The 21,351-nt window shown below is 41.2% G+C and overlaps 1 long non-coding RNA gene across 2 annotated transcripts in view; it reads left to right on the top strand.

The window, feature by feature from the left end:
* Positions 1 to 20,413, top strand: part of LOC109299000 — a 34,948-nt gene extending 14,535 nt beyond the window's left edge. Inside the window, exons 3-5 of one of the 2 annotated variants that reach the window (XR_002097749.1) lie at positions 145 to 2,975; positions 4,127 to 4,132; positions 20,400 to 20,413. This is a non-coding gene — a long non-coding RNA (uncharacterized LOC109299000). Of the gene's footprint in view, positions 1 to 144; positions 3,617 to 4,126; positions 4,133 to 20,399 lie in introns of those variants that run through there. The other variant, XR_002097748.1, reaches the window with a different exon arrangement.
* Positions 20,414 to 21,351: the final 938 nt, after the last annotated feature.

The following is a 21,351-nucleotide window of genomic DNA, read 5'->3' as shown; positions in this document are numbered from 1 at the left end:
TTGCTCTGGGATTGGCTCTTGAGGCTGCTTTTGCATTTGTCGATGTACTAATTGAGCGATGCTTTTTGGACAGCTTCTGTGTTCTGATTTGTTTTGTTGTGCTTTTTTTCCCTCCCTCCCTTCTTCCCCTTTTAATTTGTCTAGGCAAAAAAAAAAAAAAAGAAAGCCCCTCCAGTGTTGTTTCCTGCAAAGACTATTCTTAAGAGCCCGTTGGACAGCGCGGGGCTCTTGAAGTGATAGCTAATTGGCGAAAGAAAGGCCCTGATTGTCTTGAGGGAGCTGGAAAGTGCTGCGTGTGCTGCTGAAAGGGACTAGGGAGAAGGTGCCCGGTTTCGCTGAGCAGCTGCTGCTGGAGATGTTTGGAGATTACATCAGCATTGGAAAAAAGGGGCAAAAAAAAAAAAAAGGCCCCAACTTCACAGAGACGGAGTTTATGGAGTTTTTTTTCCCTTCCAAAGGTCTTCTGACAATACTGTCATTGTCAATATAAGAGTTGTTAATTCTTTATGAATAGCACATGGGGCCTCTTGACTAAATAGTACGTTACATGTCCCAAATCTGTCAGCTGGACTCTTCTCTCACATGCTAGTGAGATCACTTTGATTGGAATGTTACAGGAATTGCTGGACTGGCCACACAGTGCTGAATACTGCATTATATAATTAGATCTCCCAGGGTATTTTTTCACATTACCTCATTATTCTTGCTTAAATATGGAATCGGGCCTTTTGATGATTTTACTGGTCATAATTATATTAATACGATTCATTTTATGGTCTTGTCTCAGCGTTTATATAGATTATAAACTGTCCCGAAGATTTCCTGACAAGACAAAAGAGGAGTAAGATCTTTCAAAGGGCTTGCGTACATTTTAACTGACAAGGGGTGAGGCCTGGACAATGTCATGGAACAGGGGCACGGTTTACCTTTAGGACCAGAGATGACCAGAATGACCTTGCTTAGGCAAGAGCCCTGTGAGCATTCTGCAGGAGGTCTCACATTTACAGAAGGAAAAACTACAACTGATCGAGTCAAATGACTTATCGAAGTAGGGCAAAGTAGTTGCGTCTGGAACATGCTTGTCAATTAAATGATCTGGACAGGCTGGAAGAAATCCTATTGTTGGGAAAGCCCAGGACAGCCGAAGCCCTGGTCTTGATAAGTGAAATGTGACAGCTTACTGCTTGCTGGACAGACTACTGATCTGCATTTAAAAATGCCAGCTGCAGAGGCCGCCTGTGTGCAACAACTGACCAGTGTCCACTTAACTATGAAGATGAGTTTCCAGGCTCAGCTGTACTTGTATGCTACCAAACAACAGAAGGAATTGTTTTACCTGCCTGGCTCCTTCATGGATAAATTCCCCTTGTAGCTTCTTCCATTGACTTATGCCTGAACCTGGCTGAATGAATATATTAATTAACTCTATTATTCAATGAATGTTTATATGAATATTAGGAATAGCTAGCTGACTGCTACCAGCACAGTAGTCACTGGAATAAGTTGTTCCATGAAAACCAGCACTATGCATCAATCGGCTGGTATAGCAGGAAGAAAGGGATCACATAGCTATAATGCAACTTGGCATACAAGCAGGATAGCCCATCATGGTGATAATGGGGATCAAGAGGTATTCAGTTACTTACACAAGGCCACAAAGGTAAATCAATAAAGCAGCCAGGTTTGAATCCAGAATTTTTCTAGTTCTCAGCTTTATGTTTGACCCCATATATGAACTGGGAGAGGAGCAACCAGTTTTTATTTTTGACCTCCAAGTGGATGTTGCATTGCATAAACTATTTAGAATTTGAAGGGCAAAAGTAGTGCTTCTACATGTGGCACAATTTAACTTAAATCGGGGGGAGCTGAACCCATGGCTGGCAGGCCATTTTCAGCCCACCAAGTCATGTCATTTGGCCTGAAGGGCTGCCCAGGGGTTTGAAAATTTGGTGGTGGGGGAATGGTGGCAGTGTTAATTGCTGCTCCCCAGCTATCAAATTTCTGGACCCAGGGTGAGCCTTGTGTGTGGATAGTGTGTGGGGCCCAGTGTGCTAAGTCAGGGGTATGCTAAGCTGGGGTGGTGCAGGGCCCAGTCCTGGCATGCAAGGCTGGCATGGCATAGGACCTGATCCAGGCAGCAGGAGGCAGGATCCAGGTGTGCAGGGACTAACTTGGTCAGTCTGAGGTGGGATCTGGTGCACGGGGGTCAACTCCATGCAGCAACCTGCATGGGATCTAGCTCTATCCCATTCATCTGGCTCAAAGGGCTGAAAGGCTGAGCACTGTTGATTTTAAATCAATTACTTAAAGTAAAATTAGGTTTACCTTTTTTTGCAGTCTAAAGATCAAAATTGAAATTCAATATCCTTGGCCCAAGACACCTTAAGAAAAATTCCAGACTTAGTTCTTCATTTTTTGTCATAAATAAAAATGAACACTACTACTTCTTAGAATGACTTCCAGATCTCTTGATAGCTCACATGATGATATCAGAATTCAGTCTAGCTAAAACCTTGGCACACCCATAGAGAGCATCTCACCCTCTTGTGACTCTTGCACACTGCCAAAGCCTGGCTCATCATCAGCGACTACAAACAAGCCCCTATCATTTGTCTTCTGAGACCTCCTAAAATCCACAGTTGGGAAGCAGTACAATATCTATGTCATGACTTTTTTCCTCTTCAATGGAATGTGAAGGGTAAATGTGAGAACAATTGATCTCAGCCTCACACTGACAAATCTGAGGAAAAGTCTATGGTATCTACAGACACTTTTGTCAACTGGAAATCCTGCCGGTTAATTGGAAATTAACTAGGAAATTCTATACCTTTCCAAGTGCCCATGCCAATTTCTGTGCTTCCAGAGGAAACTGATTGCCTTACCGTAAAGAGAAAGGTGAAAATGGACTATCCATAATATGCTGATATGTACACAAAGTAGGCAAGCTGAAAAAATAGATGAATCTTTTACCTTTTGTGATCTCAGGTGTTAGCTATAAGAAAAGCAAGCAAAGATCATTTACACCGAAGTTTGTTTTAATTTGAGGATGTTCTTTTTTAAAAATATGTTTATATATTGCAATTAATATGTTTAATTGATCTTTTAGGCCTCTTGTTGCATACATTTTAGAATTCTGTACTTCAATGAATTAAAATATGGATTTGATGAGAAATTTTAGTAAGGAGGTTTCAGATAATGTCTCTTATTTGTTCATATGGGGAAAGCTAGCATGTGGGACTGGCATTAAGGGTCAGATTCTGGTACCCTTAATCCTATTGAATACCATCATACTCTGCAAGTTACTATATATTTACATAAGTAAGAGTATACCAGTCCGGTTACAGACTTTATCCTAATTCAGGCGATATTATCATTGATCTCTGTAGAACAGTGTATTTGCATGGGTTAACTGCATGAAGTCAAAAGAATGCTACAATGGATGAGTGACCACAATCATTCTCTTTAACAGCTTCTGAGGAAAGAGAAGAATTGTGGATGAACTTGTTGACTGGAGTGTAACCAATTGTCTGTAGTAGTAGTGGTTTGGCTCTCTTGGTGCTTCTGTGTTAAGTTTTGTTTGTGGTTTGCATGGGAGAGATTAATTTCACCATAACTGAAAAAATATTGTAAGTAATGTTTGGCATCATACCATTCTGCACCTTTCTAGGATGAAACTGGCCATTGCTCTTCTGCAAAAGTCCCTTAGGCTAGGGACAGAAATTACACACAAACTGGTATAAGTGATATCGGAAATTGGTTCCAATCTGTAACGCAACAGAAGTCCAATGTGCATAAGCTGCTTTCAGAATGGCTGAAACCAGTTTAAGATAAGCTGGCTGGGTGTAGTATCAGAGTTAACTGATTTAGGTTAAATCAGTTTATTGAACTTCTGTCCCAGATCCCTTCCATATTCAAGTTGTCTGATCCAGCCAAGCAGGGAGATGGGCTTTACTGCCCTTTCCTTGCACCCCGCCAGCTTCTGGCATGGGCCACTGCAAGCATGAGGCTGCATTTCTGGAATCAAAAGAGAATGTTTTCACTTGCTTATCAGTTCAATCTACACAGCTTAGACTAACTTGAGAAGATTGAATTGATTCAGCCTCAGGCTTTTTGACTTAGAGCTTAGTAAAAAGTTGTAACCTTCCTATAGTTTTTTTGGGGCCATCTAAAGAATTTAATAAAGAATTATACCCCAACTACCATAGTGCCTGAAATTAAAAGTAAAACCAGTTTCAGAAGCCAGGCTTTGTAGATAACTCTCTGTTTCAGGAGTTTGCTACAAAAAAATCTTGAAACACAAGTAAGGTTGTATCCTGTCACAGGCACAGAAGTGTAGGTTTTGCTTTGCACTGATGTAAATGTATGCCCATTAGGGCTGTGTGAAGCTTTGGTTACTGATTTGATATGGACTGATTTGGCGGCCAATTTTCAAATCCAGATTGAATCAGAAGACCCTTTAATCTCTCCAAATCGAATCAGAACCCTCCAAATCGATTCAGAGAGATTCAATGATTTGGACATAGACACGGCTTTAAATGTTTTTTCTACATACCTCAAGGTACCAGGCAGTTCATGAACATTGAGATGGTGGGTGGGATGGAGCATCCAATGGGTACATGGGGGGTCCCCAGCACGCTCGGTGGCAGCCCTGTTAGTGAACCAAAAGCACTTCTGGTCCACTTCTGGGTCCTTTACGGAACATGTAGGGGAACCCTCCTCCCACCCCCAGCTTGGCAACTGATGCCTCCTGTGTCTGGGCGGGGGCACCCATGGTCAATCGCTGAGTCAGGGGCCTCCCCCGGACTCCTGTGGGATGCTCCATCCACCCTACCACCTCAACCTTCACAAGCCATGCCTGGTACTTCAAGGTATGTAGAAAAAACATTTAAAGCAGTGCCTATGGCCAAATCGCTGATTCTCTGAATCAGCATTGAATCCTCAGATTCAGATTTGGCCAAATCAAGTTGGGACAGTGATCCAAATCAACAAATCGAATCACTGTTCCCCAAATTGGCCTGAATCTGAATCAAATATGTTCTGCCTCGCACAACCCTAATGCCCATGCTCATGGATGCCATGAATTTGGAATAGCTCTGTCATTTTAAGATATTGAAGTAACAGCCATTTTAGGCCATTTAGTAGACGCTAAGAGCAAGTGTTATTCTACATGTGAAGCCATGGCAGTCTGTGTATGATTAGGAAACTTTTCTAGTATTCCACTGTTGTTGGTAAAGATGTTCCATTTGTCTTATTGAATGAGTTAGTTTCTACAACATCCATAGTGCTGGTTTAGAGGAGTGAACTAGATCACCCCAGAGGTGCCTTTCAGCTCTGATTTTATAATCAGATTGAAGCATGCCAGGATGCAGAATTATTCCTATATTTGGCATCATTTAGGTTTGTATTTTTTAATATTAATGAACATCGCTTTGTTGTTTCTAATTCTATTTCTACTTTGGTTATTGACTTGTGCAACCTTGGGTATGTTGTTACAACATAATGTGCCTTTGTTTCTCCATTTGCAAAAGGGGAAGCCATCTGTCTCACAGTAGGTATTGGAATTAATAAATAAATGCTTATGAGTGTTTTGTGACCTTTGGATGAAAGTTAATACATAAATACAGGGTATACTGTTACTAAATTTATAGCTGAAGGCAGTAGCCCCTCCCCTGATTTTTTTTACCAGAATGTCCCACAAAATTCTGAAGGAGATGAGGTTTTTAAGATTACCCAGACAGTACTATATTCTGTTTAAAGTTAAGAAGGTGCACATTGAAAGTAGGCTCCTTTGCATCAATGACCTTTTTCTGGTGTGATAGGCTTACACCTGGTGCTACCGCCCCAGCATCATTGGCATGCCCTGTGCCCCTGGGCCACATCACACTTGACCCACTTGTCCACCACGACTTGATGTTCCAAGATGACCCTGTACTCTTCATGATCCAGTGGTTCTCTGTGGGCCAGATGTGACCCTAGTGTGGTCTTCTGTGAGGCTCCTCCTGTCCTGCAGCCCATCCCTTTCTGCTTGGGTATTATTGCCATTTGTTGGCACATTGTAGGTGTTTGTCATGTGGGCTACCCCATGGTGTTAGGCTGTGGCTTGGATCCTTAAGGGTCCATCCCCTGCTCATGTTAATGTAAAAAAATTACAATTATATAGATGAGATAAACTCAAAATGGCTCGGCTTGGTGGCCAGAAAGGGCACTGGTGCCTAGCTGCCCCAAGTTTCTTCCCGCTTTTTGGGATGTGAGCTACTTCAGTGTGCAGCCACCCCAAAATTTGCCATAGCTTCCCTCCCAGTGCCACTGCTGCCCACTGCAAATGTCACCCAGCCCAACCTTTGCTGGGAAGAGCCTGGTGATGCCCCCAGCCCACAGTAGCTGCCTGCCCTCACCTCTCATGCAGATCTGGAAGCACACACCCCTCATGCCTTCCTGGGAACTGGAGATGTGTAGGGGGTGCACAGGAGTGCATGTGCACCCCATGAGAGCACTGGTGCACCCCGAGAGGCCGCGCTTCCCACTTAGGTGATGGGCAGGGGGAGCAGGCGGGGGCGCTGGTGCCTCCCCACACGAGTGCCAGCTGGGGAGCAGGAGCGCTGGATGTAGTGCTGCGGTCACTTCTGGGAGCACCATGGCTGCTCCCCAGTTGGTGAGTTGTGCTGTGGGGGGACCCCCCCCAGTCACTGACTGGTCTCTGGGGGGGCACATACTCTCTCTGACTAAGGTAGCACAAGTCACACATGCTCCTGGGGGTGCGTGCACCAGTGGGAGCCACACTTCCCTCACCCCCTGAATGAGCCACTTGCAGATCCATTGCCCACCCCGCCCCAGCTGTACAGCACCTGCCCCTATCCCAGCCCCATTCCCTCCCTCACCATGGGGGCCTCGATCTGCCCCGCCTGCCCTTTCCCTCACAGCAGAATTACCTGCTGGACCTGACTGCTCTTCATGCTGCTGGACTGTGCTTCTGGTCACCTGTGTGCTGCACTGTGGCTGCGTGCATGCACAGGGCATTTATTGGTGGCATTACTGGCTACATCAACCAAAGAAGCTGATTGCTGATGCAGTCAATTTTTCTTATATTGGTGCTGATCTGCTATGGGACTGATGAAAAATCAGAAAAATTGACTGCTTCAGCAATTGGCTTCTTTGGCTGATGTAGCTAATAATGCCACTGATAAATGCTCTGTGCAGGCACGCAGCCACAGTGCAGCACACAGGTGGCCAGGAGCACAGTCCAGCAGCACCTCTAATTACAGTGCACCTCTAATTACAGATATTGTAGAATTTTTTTCCAGGGCTCAGAATGTTTGAGCAATACAAACGGAATTAATTTTAAGTATCAGGTCTTCTGCAAATGTAAAACGTTTGCTTCATATTCTGTAATGTGCACAAAACTGGCATGATGGGCTAAACTATGGTATAAAGAACTAATTATACTTGCTCATAACTGATGCTTTGGTGATATAATTATATTTATTGATCAAAATAAATCTACAATTTTATTTTGTCATGTCATTACAATGGTATCCACTTCAATAATTAGTGTTAAACCATGTAAACCAAATGGCTGCAGGGCTTCATTAAATTAATCTGGAGATGCAGCAGGTGGTCTGATTATTTTAGGTAGGTGCATTACAACAAACTGCAGGGAGAAGCTGAAAACACAAGTAGAGATACAACTGTGTTGACTCTCACAGAAGGAATCTGAACAGCTGGGAACCCAGTGGCTTGTCCACCAACTGCTTACAATGAACTTGCACATCATAAACTGAAGTTTGGGGAAGCTCAGTAATTGACTAGAGCTGCTACCATGTTTTATGTACTATGGTACATTTCTGGAAAAATGGAAAACAGTATTACTTAAATTCACCAAATCATCAAATTTTAACTGCCCCAAAATTTGAGTGTTTGGTGGAAGATCATTGTAAGTAATTGGTAGACAACCCACTGGGCTCCCAGCTGTTCAGATTCTAATCTGCTGTGTCAGATGAAACTTGAGAAACTCTATAAAGTTCAATTTTGGTAATCTGGATTTAAACCAAAGTAACTAGCATCTAAGTATGGATGGGACTGGTAATGCCATCTGTTGTTAAGGTTATCTAACCCTCCCAATTCTAAACCTGTTTTCAGTTGCTTATATGTTTATCAAATTTAAAATATCTTTTCTGGGTTTCTGCCTCAGGCTGTATTATTTTTGGAAAATGTCAGTCAGAATTGTTCAAGGCTTAAACTAGTATAAACACTTTTATACTCACGTTGAAATATTCCTTTGAAAGATCTAGTGTTCCCATGCTAGAACATAACATTTGGTAGAGATGGGCACTTGTACTTGGGACACAAATCTTTTATACAAGAGAAGGAAGCCACAGGTAGAAATAGTCAATGGGACCTATGCTTTGAACATATGAGACAATACAAAAAGTTTAAATACACTGAAAAATCATATCACAGATATCTGATATTAAGCACCTAAAATCAATGGATATTTTCTCTCTTAATCTCCGTGTGCTTCATTTCCTCATTTGTAGTGAGGAAGATGATGTAGAGCTGCTTTCCTCTTGTGCAATAACGCTGGTATTAGAGCAATAGCTCAAGGTATGGGGGACTAAGTTTCAACTTCATTGTCAACCTGAGAGGATTCAAACTCACGTTTCTCACCTCTCTTGAGAATGCCCTACAGGATGTTCTAGGGAAAGGCACTCCCCATCTTTCCTTTTAAAGCTGCTCACCAGGCAGAAAAGAAATCAAGATTCATGGGCTCAGTGAAATGTCTCCACAGTGTATGCTGCCTCATCCTCAGAATAACCTATGGCCTGGTGATCAGGGCAAAGATGTAGATTTTGTCGGAGGATGGAACTTAAACCCTGTGTCCTCCACATCCTGGGTGAATGCTATAACCACTAAGCTATTGTAGAAATGAGTTGGGATAGCACTGGCACACCACAGGCCTGTGTTATAAAAGAAAGTAGTGGCCATCACTGCATTTGTGTTGCCAACTCAGGATTTTAAGTTTTACTGATAATCTGACACTTTTACTGACAACCACACTCTTTCACTGGCATGTGGTTTTAGTGACATTTGTTTTACATAATGTAAATTAAAACCCTTGTGCCAGGCCCTGGACAGCAATAACAAGGGCCACATTCAGATTTAGGGGTTTAACACTAACTTTTAACAGTCTTAATTCACTGCAGCAATGGTTTTACATCATACTGCTCTCATCCCTGGGCTCTGAAAGGCTCAAGGTCACAGCTTTGCATCTGAAGTCCACTAAGATCCCACTTTAGATGACCAAGTCCTTTTTCTTGGATCTGGCACTAAATGACTTTGGAACTCCAGTGCCAATTTTAAAAAGATTTTGATCCTAGACACAAGGTGTATTTACATAAATCCTCATTCCAGAGTAATTTACCACAATCTGATATAAAATTACCCTGAAAAAAATACCAACATGTAGTAAAACTGTAGAGGTATAAGTTATATTTGTAACTGTGTCATGCACTCATGGTTATCCTGGGGTAGTTATTTGCCCAAAGCAATCAAGTTATTACCTGTTTTTGTTAGTAATAAAGTTGTGAAATAGAACTTTTATGACAGCTGCCTTAGGATAATGGACCATTTCTCTGCTCTGGATTGAGTGTAATTCAAATTCATGTACACAAATTAAGTTGAGTTATATTGATGCTTCTGGGCTGTGTGCTCTGGCGCTGAACTGAAGTGCCACTGATTTTATTTTATTTTATTTTTTTTTTCCCCCCCATTAAGTCCTGTGTAACTCTTTTGAAAATGAGATTGTGGTCCCTCAGTCATATAGGTACTTTGGAAAAATCTTATCTAGCACCTCCAATCAGTCATAGATCACTCATTCTTCTGTTAATTTAATGTACTTTTGAATAATTTACATATTTTTAAAGGAATTAAAAGAAAGACAGACAATTAACTTGCTGGTAATATCCAAGCTTCTTTTTTTATTAGTCTTTTATTTCTAGGGAATAATCTCATCAATCCACAATTAGTAAATAGTGGGGCTTCATATCTCCCCATACTTTTTTTTGTTTGCTGTTATAAGACCCTTTATAATGATCTGACAACTAAACACCCCACCAGCAATTCTCCCAGGGTAAAATCAGCAACCAGCCACTATTTTGTTTATAGCTGGCCTACACTTTCCTTTACTTTCAAAAGAAGAGGAAGAATTGGCTTCTACCCTCCTATATTTCTTAATAAAATCATATCCTAACTAAAGTGGTGGTGCTGGGGAAAGCCAATATGGTCATCTGGATGATAAGAATTTAAGAATTGTTCTGACATGGCTTTAAATAAATGTTTTAGACCAACACCCAGTTTTCCAGGAGTATCCCTTTGTGGCTCTTGTAGTTGATGAGATATCTGATTGTATGCTTACTGGGTCCTGTCTCTAGACAGGCTGTCATAGACACTCATCTCAGACTGAATGTTGCAACTTCCAGATTTTCAGTCTTCACAAATGTCTCCCATCACACCTATATTTAAAAAGGTGTGGGATCCAGTTAGCTAATTTGTTCCTAGATAGTTAAATTACTTTACACAATCTACAAATCATAACGTGGATTTAGCAAAATATTTTTAGAAGATGAAAACTCTTGAGAGGAGATATTCTCGTATCTGTTTCAGAGTGATTATCTCTCTCTAACTGGAGGTCATCCTTTGTGTAACCCTGCTAACATTTTAGGTTGTTTGGGGAAACTCTGTGGCCTGAGTACTATGGAACGTCGGTAGGAAAAACTGTTTTTCGCAAATATTTTCAATGTGGAATATTTATTTTGTAGCCAGAGAAACTTGTTTTGTTGCCAAGGAACTGACCATGAGCAGGATCAACTGCCAAGTGTACTTGAAAAGAGGAAAAACCCAGAGTTACCTCTCATCAGTCTGCATGTGCCTGAAAAGGCATTTGCAATGCTTTGAACAGAGACTTTTAAAATCAAATCCAGGCCTGGTGACCCCTGGCACTAGAATGTGATCTCTCTTCCTCTTTCCCTTTCCCTTTATATTTTCCAAGTCATGCTTAGAAACTAATGGAACAGCTTGCCATTGCAAGTACTGCTGTAGGGTGTATAAATATTGGTTGTCCCCTTAAATAAGGGTTGGTTGTTGTTGAGGGAGGGTAGTTGTTTTGGTACCCTGGATGATGATGATGCTCAGGCTCTCCAAAAACTTCTTGTCTAGCCTCTGCTCTTCTTTCTACATTGTCTCCTTACTTTGGAATGAATGTTAGTTGACCTCTTCTTAACTAGTTGAGGCTCCACTTTCAGTATTTAGAGTCACGTTCGCTGAAGTAGGATCTTCACCCCCTAATAAATATTGATTATAAAGTCCTTTTGCATATGCTTTTACATTTTGCAAGCTCACTTTCAGTTTCTAAAGCCCTTAGATGCATGCAAGACTCAAGGTTATATGAAACACTGATGTGTCTTTGGTTGTGAATTAAATGTCAATGTGATACTGACACATTTGATTATAGCCGAGAGCATCTCTATTGAGAGTGTGCTTTAGTAGCATGAGAATTACTGCTGTTATGCAATGAGATAAGCCAGTCCACTTCTTTTGAAGTCAGTGGAGTGCCAGTGGTAAATTCAGCTTATATGTCTGTGTTTTAGTTGGTGCCATTTGCAAGAAAGTCAAACATGATCAACAGTCTGTTATAATTCTTAGATCTCTCATAGCTATGTTTTATACTGTTGTTTTGCAGGCTTTGGTATGGGTGGATGAAACTGTAGTTTCATCACATTTTTTTCAAGTTGGAAAATTCCCAAATATTGCTTCTGGGCAATTGTTCTTCCTCTTCCTTTCTGCGCGCGCGCGCACACACACACACACACTCTCTCTCTCTCTCTCTCTCTCTCTCTCTCTCTCTCTCTCTCTCTCTCTCTCTCTCTCTCTCTCTCTCTCTCTCTCTCTCTCTCTCTCTCTCTCTCTCTCTCTCTCTCTCTCTCTCTCTCTCTCTCTCTCTCTCTCTCTCTCTCTCTCTCTCTCTCTCTCTCTCTCTCTCTCTCTCTCTCTCTCTCTCTCTCTCTCTCTCTCTCTCTCTCTCTCTCTCTCTCATGTGTGCTTACATACATTCACCTAAGTATGTACGCACATATAATAAGTATACACTTATGGTTCCTCTACTTATAGTTCCTCTACATTTGGCTCCAAAAAATGGACCTATGTTAGTAGTGCTGGAAATCAGCCGTTGTTGACCCACTCTTAAAATGTATAGAGTCTCTAAAACACTCAAGAACAGAGCTATTCCCTATGAATTGGATTGTGATTAGGTTCGGTTAAATGCACAAAGGGGGGGGAAGGAAGTCAGAAGGAAAGGTGTGTGTTTGTAAGTCAAATCAAACTAATGAGTAGAAAAAGGAAAGAGGCAAAGTGAAATCTTGAGTAGGGCATCAAAACATGCTTACTCTTCAAGTGCTACCCTATGTTCCCAAAGTGACTGCGATTAGAGCTTTAGAATTTTTTTAGTAAGATGTTTCTTTTTGGAAAATGACAGTGTAGTAAAACCAGAATTCCTTGTGGAAATGTTCAAGTTTTGATAACTTTGGTTGAGAAAGCTATCTAAGTTCCATGGTAGAATTTATGGTGAAAAAAGAGAATGCTCAGCCCCAGGTTAGAATAAGTTGGGTATGGCGCTTTGTTCTCATGTCCAATTTGGGGTATGGGTAGCGGTGGGTCTGGGTGGGGGTATACTGGTGCAGTTGTGTGCCCCCTTTGAGTCCTGCTCTACAAAAACATAAAAACCAACTGCCTGGGATGGGCAGCAGCATTTCTATTCAGGCAGTGTTGTGAGAGCCATTGATTTAATCATTCATTATATTCTCCCTGATTCCTAGTGATCTCTTTCTACTCCACAGGAGTTAACAACCTGCTATCCCTTTAATGGTCTTGAAGTTTCACTAGTCAAACTATCCTTTCTTCTGCAATTTTGCTGTCTATTAGTCATTCCTGGTAATGTCTGTCTTCTACTTTACAGTCCTGTAGACTGTTTTTAGCTCAACTTCGGTGTGGTAATATTAACTCAGGTGCAGAAATGTTTGACAGTAAAATATTGGATAAACTGTCAAGACACTCAAGAAGGTTAGATTTTATCGTATGAATCTGAATAAGAAATGCATATGTAATAATAATGACTACAGGACTAATGATATAACATCCTTTGATTATTTTTTGCATAGTAGGTTGTATTTTTTTAAATTATATATATACTCTAGCAAATTAGTGCACATTCCAATGGTTATATTTACTTTTGTTTTGATCTTAAATGGAATAATATACCTACTAGTAAAGTTCTAGTTTCTCTTTAACTGGAGAAAAATATGCGTTGTGTTATATGTGATGACATGCCACACCACATGTGTACCCCCTTTTCAGAATCCTAGATCTTCCCCTGGGGCTAAGTACAGACGTTTGGGAGGTTAAAGTGGGTTCAAAACAGCCACCCAATTTAAACTTACCTCATCTTGGTACTGATCTTACATTTACAGACCTGGTGTCAGGGACTGGGAATCAGTCTAAACCTGTAGCTGTACATTCATTTCTTTTTGTTATATGTGAAATATAGTTTCCCAGATATTTTTAAAAATAAGTTGTCCTGCTTGTGGCATGTGCTATGTGCCAAAATTCTGTGCTGGTCTGGTTTCTATGCCATCTTGCTGGTCTCAGTGGGATGGCACATAGTACAGTTATGTGAAAAATTTGGACTTACCCTTAGTGTGTGGCAAACAATGTCTGCTTATTTTAAAGCACACTGATTGAAAATATGCTACAGTCTTCCTTGCCTGCTGACAGTTGTTGAATTTATATCAGTAACTATGGTCCACAAATCACCATTGAGTCAAATTCTCAACCACATTTGGTTCTGCTTGTTTCAGCTGGAGTTCTTTGAGTTGCGCATAACATCTCAGCTGAGGCTGAGGACGTCAAAATGGGTCACTTCTGTTATATAGATGATGTATTTGTGTATACATGTGTGTTAAAGCTGAGAGAACACTTCAAAGTGAAAGTGATGATATTTCTTTAATGATATTCTCAATCTTTTAATTCAGACAACTATATCCATGTTGTTTGACTGCAGAGGGAGCCTCAGGAATATTCAAATAAATGACAGCTGTATGAAGGTACAAGTTGGAAGTGTCTGTTTACCTATCTTGAAATCTCTTTGGTTTTTCTTCCTCTTTATGCAAGTTAATCCAATGATATAGGAAGCAGTAACAGTACAGTGTGACATACTGATCATTTATACATCAAGAATAACTCATAGTTAATCACATGTTAACTGAGTAGTCTGCAAACCATTTCTGGGATGAAATATTACTGCACAAAATGTCTGTTAAATTATTTTGAGTGATGGGCATGATGGGTTTTGAATAATGGAATTCAGAAGTAGATCCAGAGAGCAGTGACTGCCACTGCAGGTTTTACTGCCCCCCTGCTCCAGTCTTCTCCTCCCCTCCCACCCCATCCCCACAGGGCAGACAGACTATTCTGGAAGAGCATAAGTGGGGGACTTTTCAAAATCCCCTCCTTGCTTAGAGGCCCTTCCCTTTCCCCCCTCCCCCACCTGCCACTACCGCTGTCCTGAGGGCGCTGTCCTGCCTGTTCTCTAGTCAGCCTGTATTGGCCTACTGCATGAATGATGCATGGCCCTGGTGGTTGCGGGGGGCACGGTGGTGGAGGGAGCGTGGCGGCGGTAAGTGAGGGAGCTCCCACAGACACCACTGGCACTGTCAGCAGTGGGAGGGGAGGTTGCGAATGTGGCGGGCCAGTAGCAGGTGCTCCTGTGCTGACCCATCCACCTCACTGTGCCTGACCACCTCCCAGGCTCCAAGTGCCTCCTTGGGGGCAACTTATGTCTGGCCGAACCCCTTACTAGAGCACAACTGCTAGCCTGGGGGTAACGCTGCCACCAGCCAGGGTCTGGACTGATCCTGGCTCTGTGCCCCCTGGGAAATACAGGCCTAGTAGCCCTTGAGGGTACTTGATCCACTTCAAGAACTTGGGGTGCTTCCCTTAGTCTGAAGCACAAATAGTGGTCTCCCTTAGTCAGCCGAACCAAAGGGACCCCAAGGGATAATGTAACCCCTCTCCCAATAAGTCTGCCATGCTAGGTACAAAGGAGAACTTTATTGGTTAAAAGGAGTAGGTTTGAAATAGGGTACAGGGTAGAACAATATCAAAGAAATCTCATAGAGCAAACAGGGTGCCTGGGTAGCTTTTGATCATGCATCTGAGTTACTGCAAGCTATATATCTAGGTAGATTTCAGGTAGGTTACTCATAAGTATCATCCAGAGGCAGGTAGAGATTCCCTCTCGAGGTAGGCAGTTCACTTATCATGAATTTCAAGAGAGAGCAAGTTTCAGATGGTCCAGCTTCTCTCTCTGAGTCTTTTCATCATGGCTACTCCCCTTCCTTCTGGGCAGTGCTTAACTTATATAAACCTTATGACCTCATTTACCTGTCATAGTTACATTCTTGAAAAATGCAACTTTAAGTGAAACGATGTTAAGCTAATCCAATTACATCACAGTAGTTACCTACTAGCAGGTGGTGGCAAAACAACCTTATAACCGAACATTGCGCAACTTTAAATGAGTATGTTCTCTGATAGATCAAGAATAATCTTTGTAATAACGAAACACTGTTAACTGGGACGATGTTAAGTGAGGAGTACCTGCACCTTCTGCCTGCATCTAAACACTTGTGCACATATGGTAACTTAAAATAATACATATAAATCCACTGATATACCCATAAGTGTCTTGTCACACCTTGCCTGAGGTCCACATCGCACTAAAATTACTGGTGGGAAAAGCTTGTTCATGCCTAACTTCAAAGTTTAGCACTTCTTCTCTTTGTATTCCAGGCTGTAAAGTAGCAAGGTATTTTTATTTTCTTTAAAAGATGGCATTCAAAGGTACTGAAAGTCTATAAAAAGCATCTGATGTTATTCCTTGTTCTGCTGGTTGCTCAGAGAGCAGAGAAAACAAGCCATGCTGTCTTAACAATCACCTGTGGAATAGTTAGGGCTAGTGTAACATTCTGAACCTCTGCTTTCTCAAAGCTTCCTGAAGGAGTCTCTGTTTATCATTCAGGCTGCAATGCCTGTATTGGGTTACATCAGGAATGTGGAAAGCTAACTGGTAAAATCTGTCAGGCTGTGAAAAGGTCTCAGGCTTTGAAATTTTATGGACCACATTTGCTAATGCACATTCCATATTTGAAGGTGTCTGGCTACCCCCAGTTTTTATGACTGTGATGTACATCACTGTAATATATGTGTGTACTTTGTTATGAACACTACTGAGTTGATAAACAAGACCACAGACACAGGGCATCAGAGAGACAGAGAGGAAATCCCAACAGGGAGATAAATTAAAGTGTCACCTCTTAGTGTTGTTATAGTTAAGGGTCAGTTGCCATTTATAAACCATGATCTCGGATACTGCAAAGAGTGGGAATATAGTTCCTCCCCCAAATCAGGGTCCCATTGAAGTTCTTTACAGGAATGCCCCCCACCCCTTTTCCCAAAAAGAATCATTATGTATATGTTGCAGGTTAAGTCTTAAATTGGGGTACATCCATTAATTATAAGTTTGCACCCCGAGAGGATCTAGCTCAGTGCATGTAGAGGGATAAGCATTTAATGCACATTTACATTCAAAGCTATATTTTCAGTGAGTAACATATGGAAAAAATAAGAGGTGCAGGGGCAAAGGGATTAAGGCATTTTGCTATTCCTTTGAAGGTGAGAGTTCAAGCCTTGCTCATACCAAAGTTTGTTTCCATGTGACCATGCTGTAAATAGGTGTCTGGTCATTCAGGGTGGGGAGGTAAATGTCATGTTAGCCACATCATTTGCTAGGTTGTTGTTGGCTACAGAAACTGGTGTGCCTTAACCGTGTTGGCCCAACAAGCTGTTAGCCTGGGTTGAGCCTTTGACTTGATATACATAAAAGTGGTAAAATTCTATTTGAACATGAAAATACTCCTTGGACATTCAAGGAATAATTTTTTGAGAGTCAAAGAATAGAGGAATCATTTCCTGCCCTTCAGGGTTTGTTGGGTGAAATTCTATGTCCCTTTTTTTGTGCCAATCAGACATGATTACATATGAAATATAGTTTGCATGAATTTCCCAAATCCTTTATTCTTTTTTGACCACTCCCCTCCTATTTTAAACAATAATAAATTATAAAATAGAAATATACACAGGTTAAAAAAATGTGATGGATTTTATTTTTACCCGCTCTTATAAAAGGAAATTCATACCTAAGGCTGCCATTCTTCCTCTAACTCATGACATGGGGTGAAACTCTGGTCTCAGTTAAATTAAAGACAAAACTCCTACTGACTTCAGTCGGGCCAGGATATTTTAAATGATATGTATGTCGTGTTTTGGAGTCCCCTGAAATGTCTAGGCACATGCGTGTGGGTTAATGTGGTAAATTAAAGGGCAGGGGTAACAGCTACCTTTGCTTTAATTTTCGTTGCTTTGTTGAGCTTAAGTCTGGCCCTAAATGTTATTTAAACATCGTATATTTTTTGCTTAATACATGAAGCAAGTACATTGTCAAAATGATATATTCCCAAATAACGTTGTCATCAGGCAATTAAAATATCATGTGCTATAAACATCTCTAAGACGCTATGCATGGGAGAGTTGCCAGTTTCACAGGTCACATTGCCTCCAAGATTACAATGAATGTACAGTACTCAGACTAGCCTGGAAAGTAAAAATCACTTTCCAACTCTTTAAATCTTTTTTAGTTTTGTCAGCACTCTGAAGTCAAATTATGAAGATTTTAAATGCAGTGCCATTTAGCATCAGCCATTGGTCGATGCTGGCACATGCAAATGCCCAGGGACATGGATGGGTTCATGATTAACATTAGAGTCACACATAAGAAATGCTTTAAAATGCTAATGAGAAATGGCGAGCTCTTTATAAAAAAGTATTAATGCTTTTTTTATTTCAGGGAGTGTTTTCTAATCAGTTATATCTTCTGCTCATATTTTTTTGTCACTTTGGCCAAGTCACAAAGACCAAGAAATAAAAATTGAAGGGCTTAAAGACTGGTTCTTAAGTCCATATTTAGCATCTAAATGTGTGCCTTTATCTTCAAATGTTTCAAGAAATCAGCAGCTTTTGTTTCCTTGAACAACTGGTTTCAGCTCATAACTAATTAAAAAACACTCCTTGGTCATGTCCACATGAGCGTGGAGATTTGTTTCCCCAGGGACAAGAAGCAGCGGTGCACCTTGTGATGTTGCTAGTTTGTCCTTGGGGAATGCCTGTGCCATGCACCCTCTGGTGTGTGGCTGGTTACCCCGGGTGGAGTTGGGGAGGCTGGGGCCAGTGCTGAGCCTTACCTCGGATCCTGGGGCACTCCTGGGGCTGCAGCAGCAGTGATCCTGCTGCTTGGAGCCTGGCCAGCAGCTGGAGTGTGACTGGCCAGCTAGGCTCCAGTTTTGGGCGGCACATGCTGCTCCCACATATGCCGCCCCACTTTTTTTTTGCACAGGTTTTTTTGACCCCAGTATCTCCCAGGGTCAGGAACACCTGAATGTGTGGAATGTGGTACCACAGATGTCTGCAGCTCCACATAACACGCGGCTATGCTTGTCTGGACATGGCCCTTGGATATCACACACATTAACATATATTAAGATATAAGTTATAAGTGCTTGGTGCTCTTAAGCTGCTTGTTTAAATGTCTAAATGTGAATTTAAGAGCCTTAATTTAGGCATTTATTTTTGAAAACTGTGTCTTAAATGCTTTGTGCTCCAATTGACCAATTCACCAAATGGGGATGATATTTATGTGCCTCAAAAATGGGGTGAGGTTCATGGGTGGATCTAGAATTTTGAAAAGGGCGTGCAGATGGTGTGATGCACCATTAAATATAACACAACACATTTTTCTCCAGGTAAAAATAAACTAGAAGGCTTACTAATATTCTAAGGTCATAAGGCTGTATTATTCAGTTAGAGATTGAAACAAAAACGCATATAACCTCATTGGAATGAGTTAAAAACAATTTGCAGGGCTGTGAATTAGGAGCTTCATGACCAGGGGCAGCTAACAGGTAGTGTAGCAGTATTGCAGAATAACAGATAGCCTGTTTGGTGGAAAATTAAGACCATTAAAAAGAGAAGAAGTCAGCAACACCTGTGGAATGAAGTTTAGAAGGAATTAGGTAGATTGATGAGCTATGAAGTCAAGTGACTCCTTCAGCACTGCCTGACTAGAAATGCTGCTGCTACTGCCAGACAGTTGGTTTTAAACTTTGGGTGGACCAGGAATCAGAAGAGGGTACAAGCTCACCCCTCCTGGATCTACCCCCAGCGAGGTTCCATAATCTTACTTGGTAAAGGAGGAAGGATATTGAACAACAGTCTGGAGCTCATGAGACCTGTAATCCTTCCCTGCTCTACCACAACTTCCTGTGTGACAGTTACCTAATTTCTTTGTACCTTGGTTCCTCATCCATATAATACTGTTAAGAGTACTATACTCACTGCCTGGGATGTGTGTGGATAAATATATTCTTGATTATGAGCAATTCAGGTGCTACAGTAGCAGGACCCTTAGAAGTATTTAACGTAGATTATGATATAATGCGATATTATTTAAGTACCTAAAAGACTGAGGATCACAGGTCTCATTGGCCAGTTTGATGCTTCTAAATCACTTCAGCTTTTTGGAAAAGTTGGCCTTAGGCTGAGTACATTAGGCTGAAAAGTTAAGGCAGCTGGCATTAACCTTACTGGCTTAGCTCTGGAATTTTTCTAGCGAGTGCATTAAATGAGGGCTTTGGACAAATAACAAATTACTTAAATTTCTATTACAGACTTGTAAAAACTATAATTGTGAAGATGTTTAGTGTGGTATCATTTTAAAAAAGAATCAACCATCTAGAGCCTATAATCATTAAAGGAGAAGAAGAAATAGTATGACTATATTAATAGCTAAACCTCACTGTATTTGGGGAATTTGATGCAATAAAATAGTACAGTAAACTCTGGTTAATTCACCTGAGAGAGAATTCACCACCATTGTCTATTGCAGTATTGTTTGGGTTCCTTGCCAGCACTCCTCTCATCATTTGCATTCTCTTTGGAGTGATGAATTAACAAGGGTTTACTGAATTAGCCTATGGTTTCTGGCTCTTGTTCCACTGAAGTTCAAGAATTCTAAGGGGGAACAAGGGAGACAGTTGGTAGCGACTGGAAATACTTACATGAGCAGAGAAGAAGGCTATTTTAGCTGTGTTTTAAAATGAGTAGTGGGGAAATGCCACAGACCATGTAGGGTAAACATTGATGTTCTTAATCTAAGATGCTTGATAGAGCAAGGTTACTAGATCATTTTACCTATAAAGGCTGATCTGACTAGGAAACTTAATTATGTTTCTCTTCCAGCCACACAGCTGGCATAACCAACATCCAGGACTCAGCTTTGCAATCCTCACTATCACAAAGGAGGACTAGGCCATCAGCTCATGTAAATTACTGTCGCTCCATCAACCTCAAAGGAACTCCACCCATTTTTACCAGATGCAGGTCTGGCCTAGAGTCATTCCTCATGTAAGTTGCTCCAATAACTTTCACCAGTCAGGGTAACTCGTGTGATGAAGGGAAGGCTTTTTAACTTGGTATCACAAGCATGACCCACCTGCCCCTTCCATGATGCAGGGAGGGTTTGCTTGGAAAATGTTCTAAAGCATTTCAGAATAATCCCAGCATGAAAAGGGGAGTTGTATATGGAAAAGGCTGAGAACTGGAAAAGTCTGAGAACTGGGAAAGTGAAGTCTGAAGGATATCAAGGCTGTTGACAGCATTTGGAAGTGCTGGTCTTAAAATATATATAGTTTAAAAATGTTTCTCAGATAAAGATTCAGTGATTTTGATAAGGAACAATTTCAAAGCTTTCAAATGAATTTTCTGCCAAGAGCCACATAGCGACTTTTATTTACATTAAGCTGTAGTCCCTTTGACTGTGCTTTGGCAGCGTAAAAGAGTTCTTAAAGTGTGTGTAAACTTACAGACACTTTAAGGCCCCATTGCACTGCAAGAACTGTGTAAAGGGGCCTTAGTGGAAATGAAAATCAAGTAATTATATGCCCACAGTACATGCATCACTAAACATTTAGCTATAAGCTGCAATTCTTTGTAAATTCACACTTGAAGTCATTCTGAAGGAAATCACATTAGGGGAAGAAAAAAAGCAGTGAGTTCTCTTTCTAACATTGAGTAACATGGCATATAAATATGACTGAACAAATAAGCATGGGATTTCATTGCAAGCACTGACGG

Source organism: Gavialis gangeticus, unplaced genomic scaffold, assembly GCF_001723915.1.
Source record: "Gavialis gangeticus isolate Ggan-Ray unplaced genomic scaffold, GavGan_comp1, whole genome shotgun sequence".
In the NCBI taxonomy this organism is placed as follows: domain Eukaryota; kingdom Metazoa; phylum Chordata; order Crocodylia; family Gavialidae; genus Gavialis; species Gavialis gangeticus.
The sequence above is the reverse complement of the archived record's forward strand: the minus strand, read 5'-3'. Positions and strand labels throughout refer to the sequence as shown.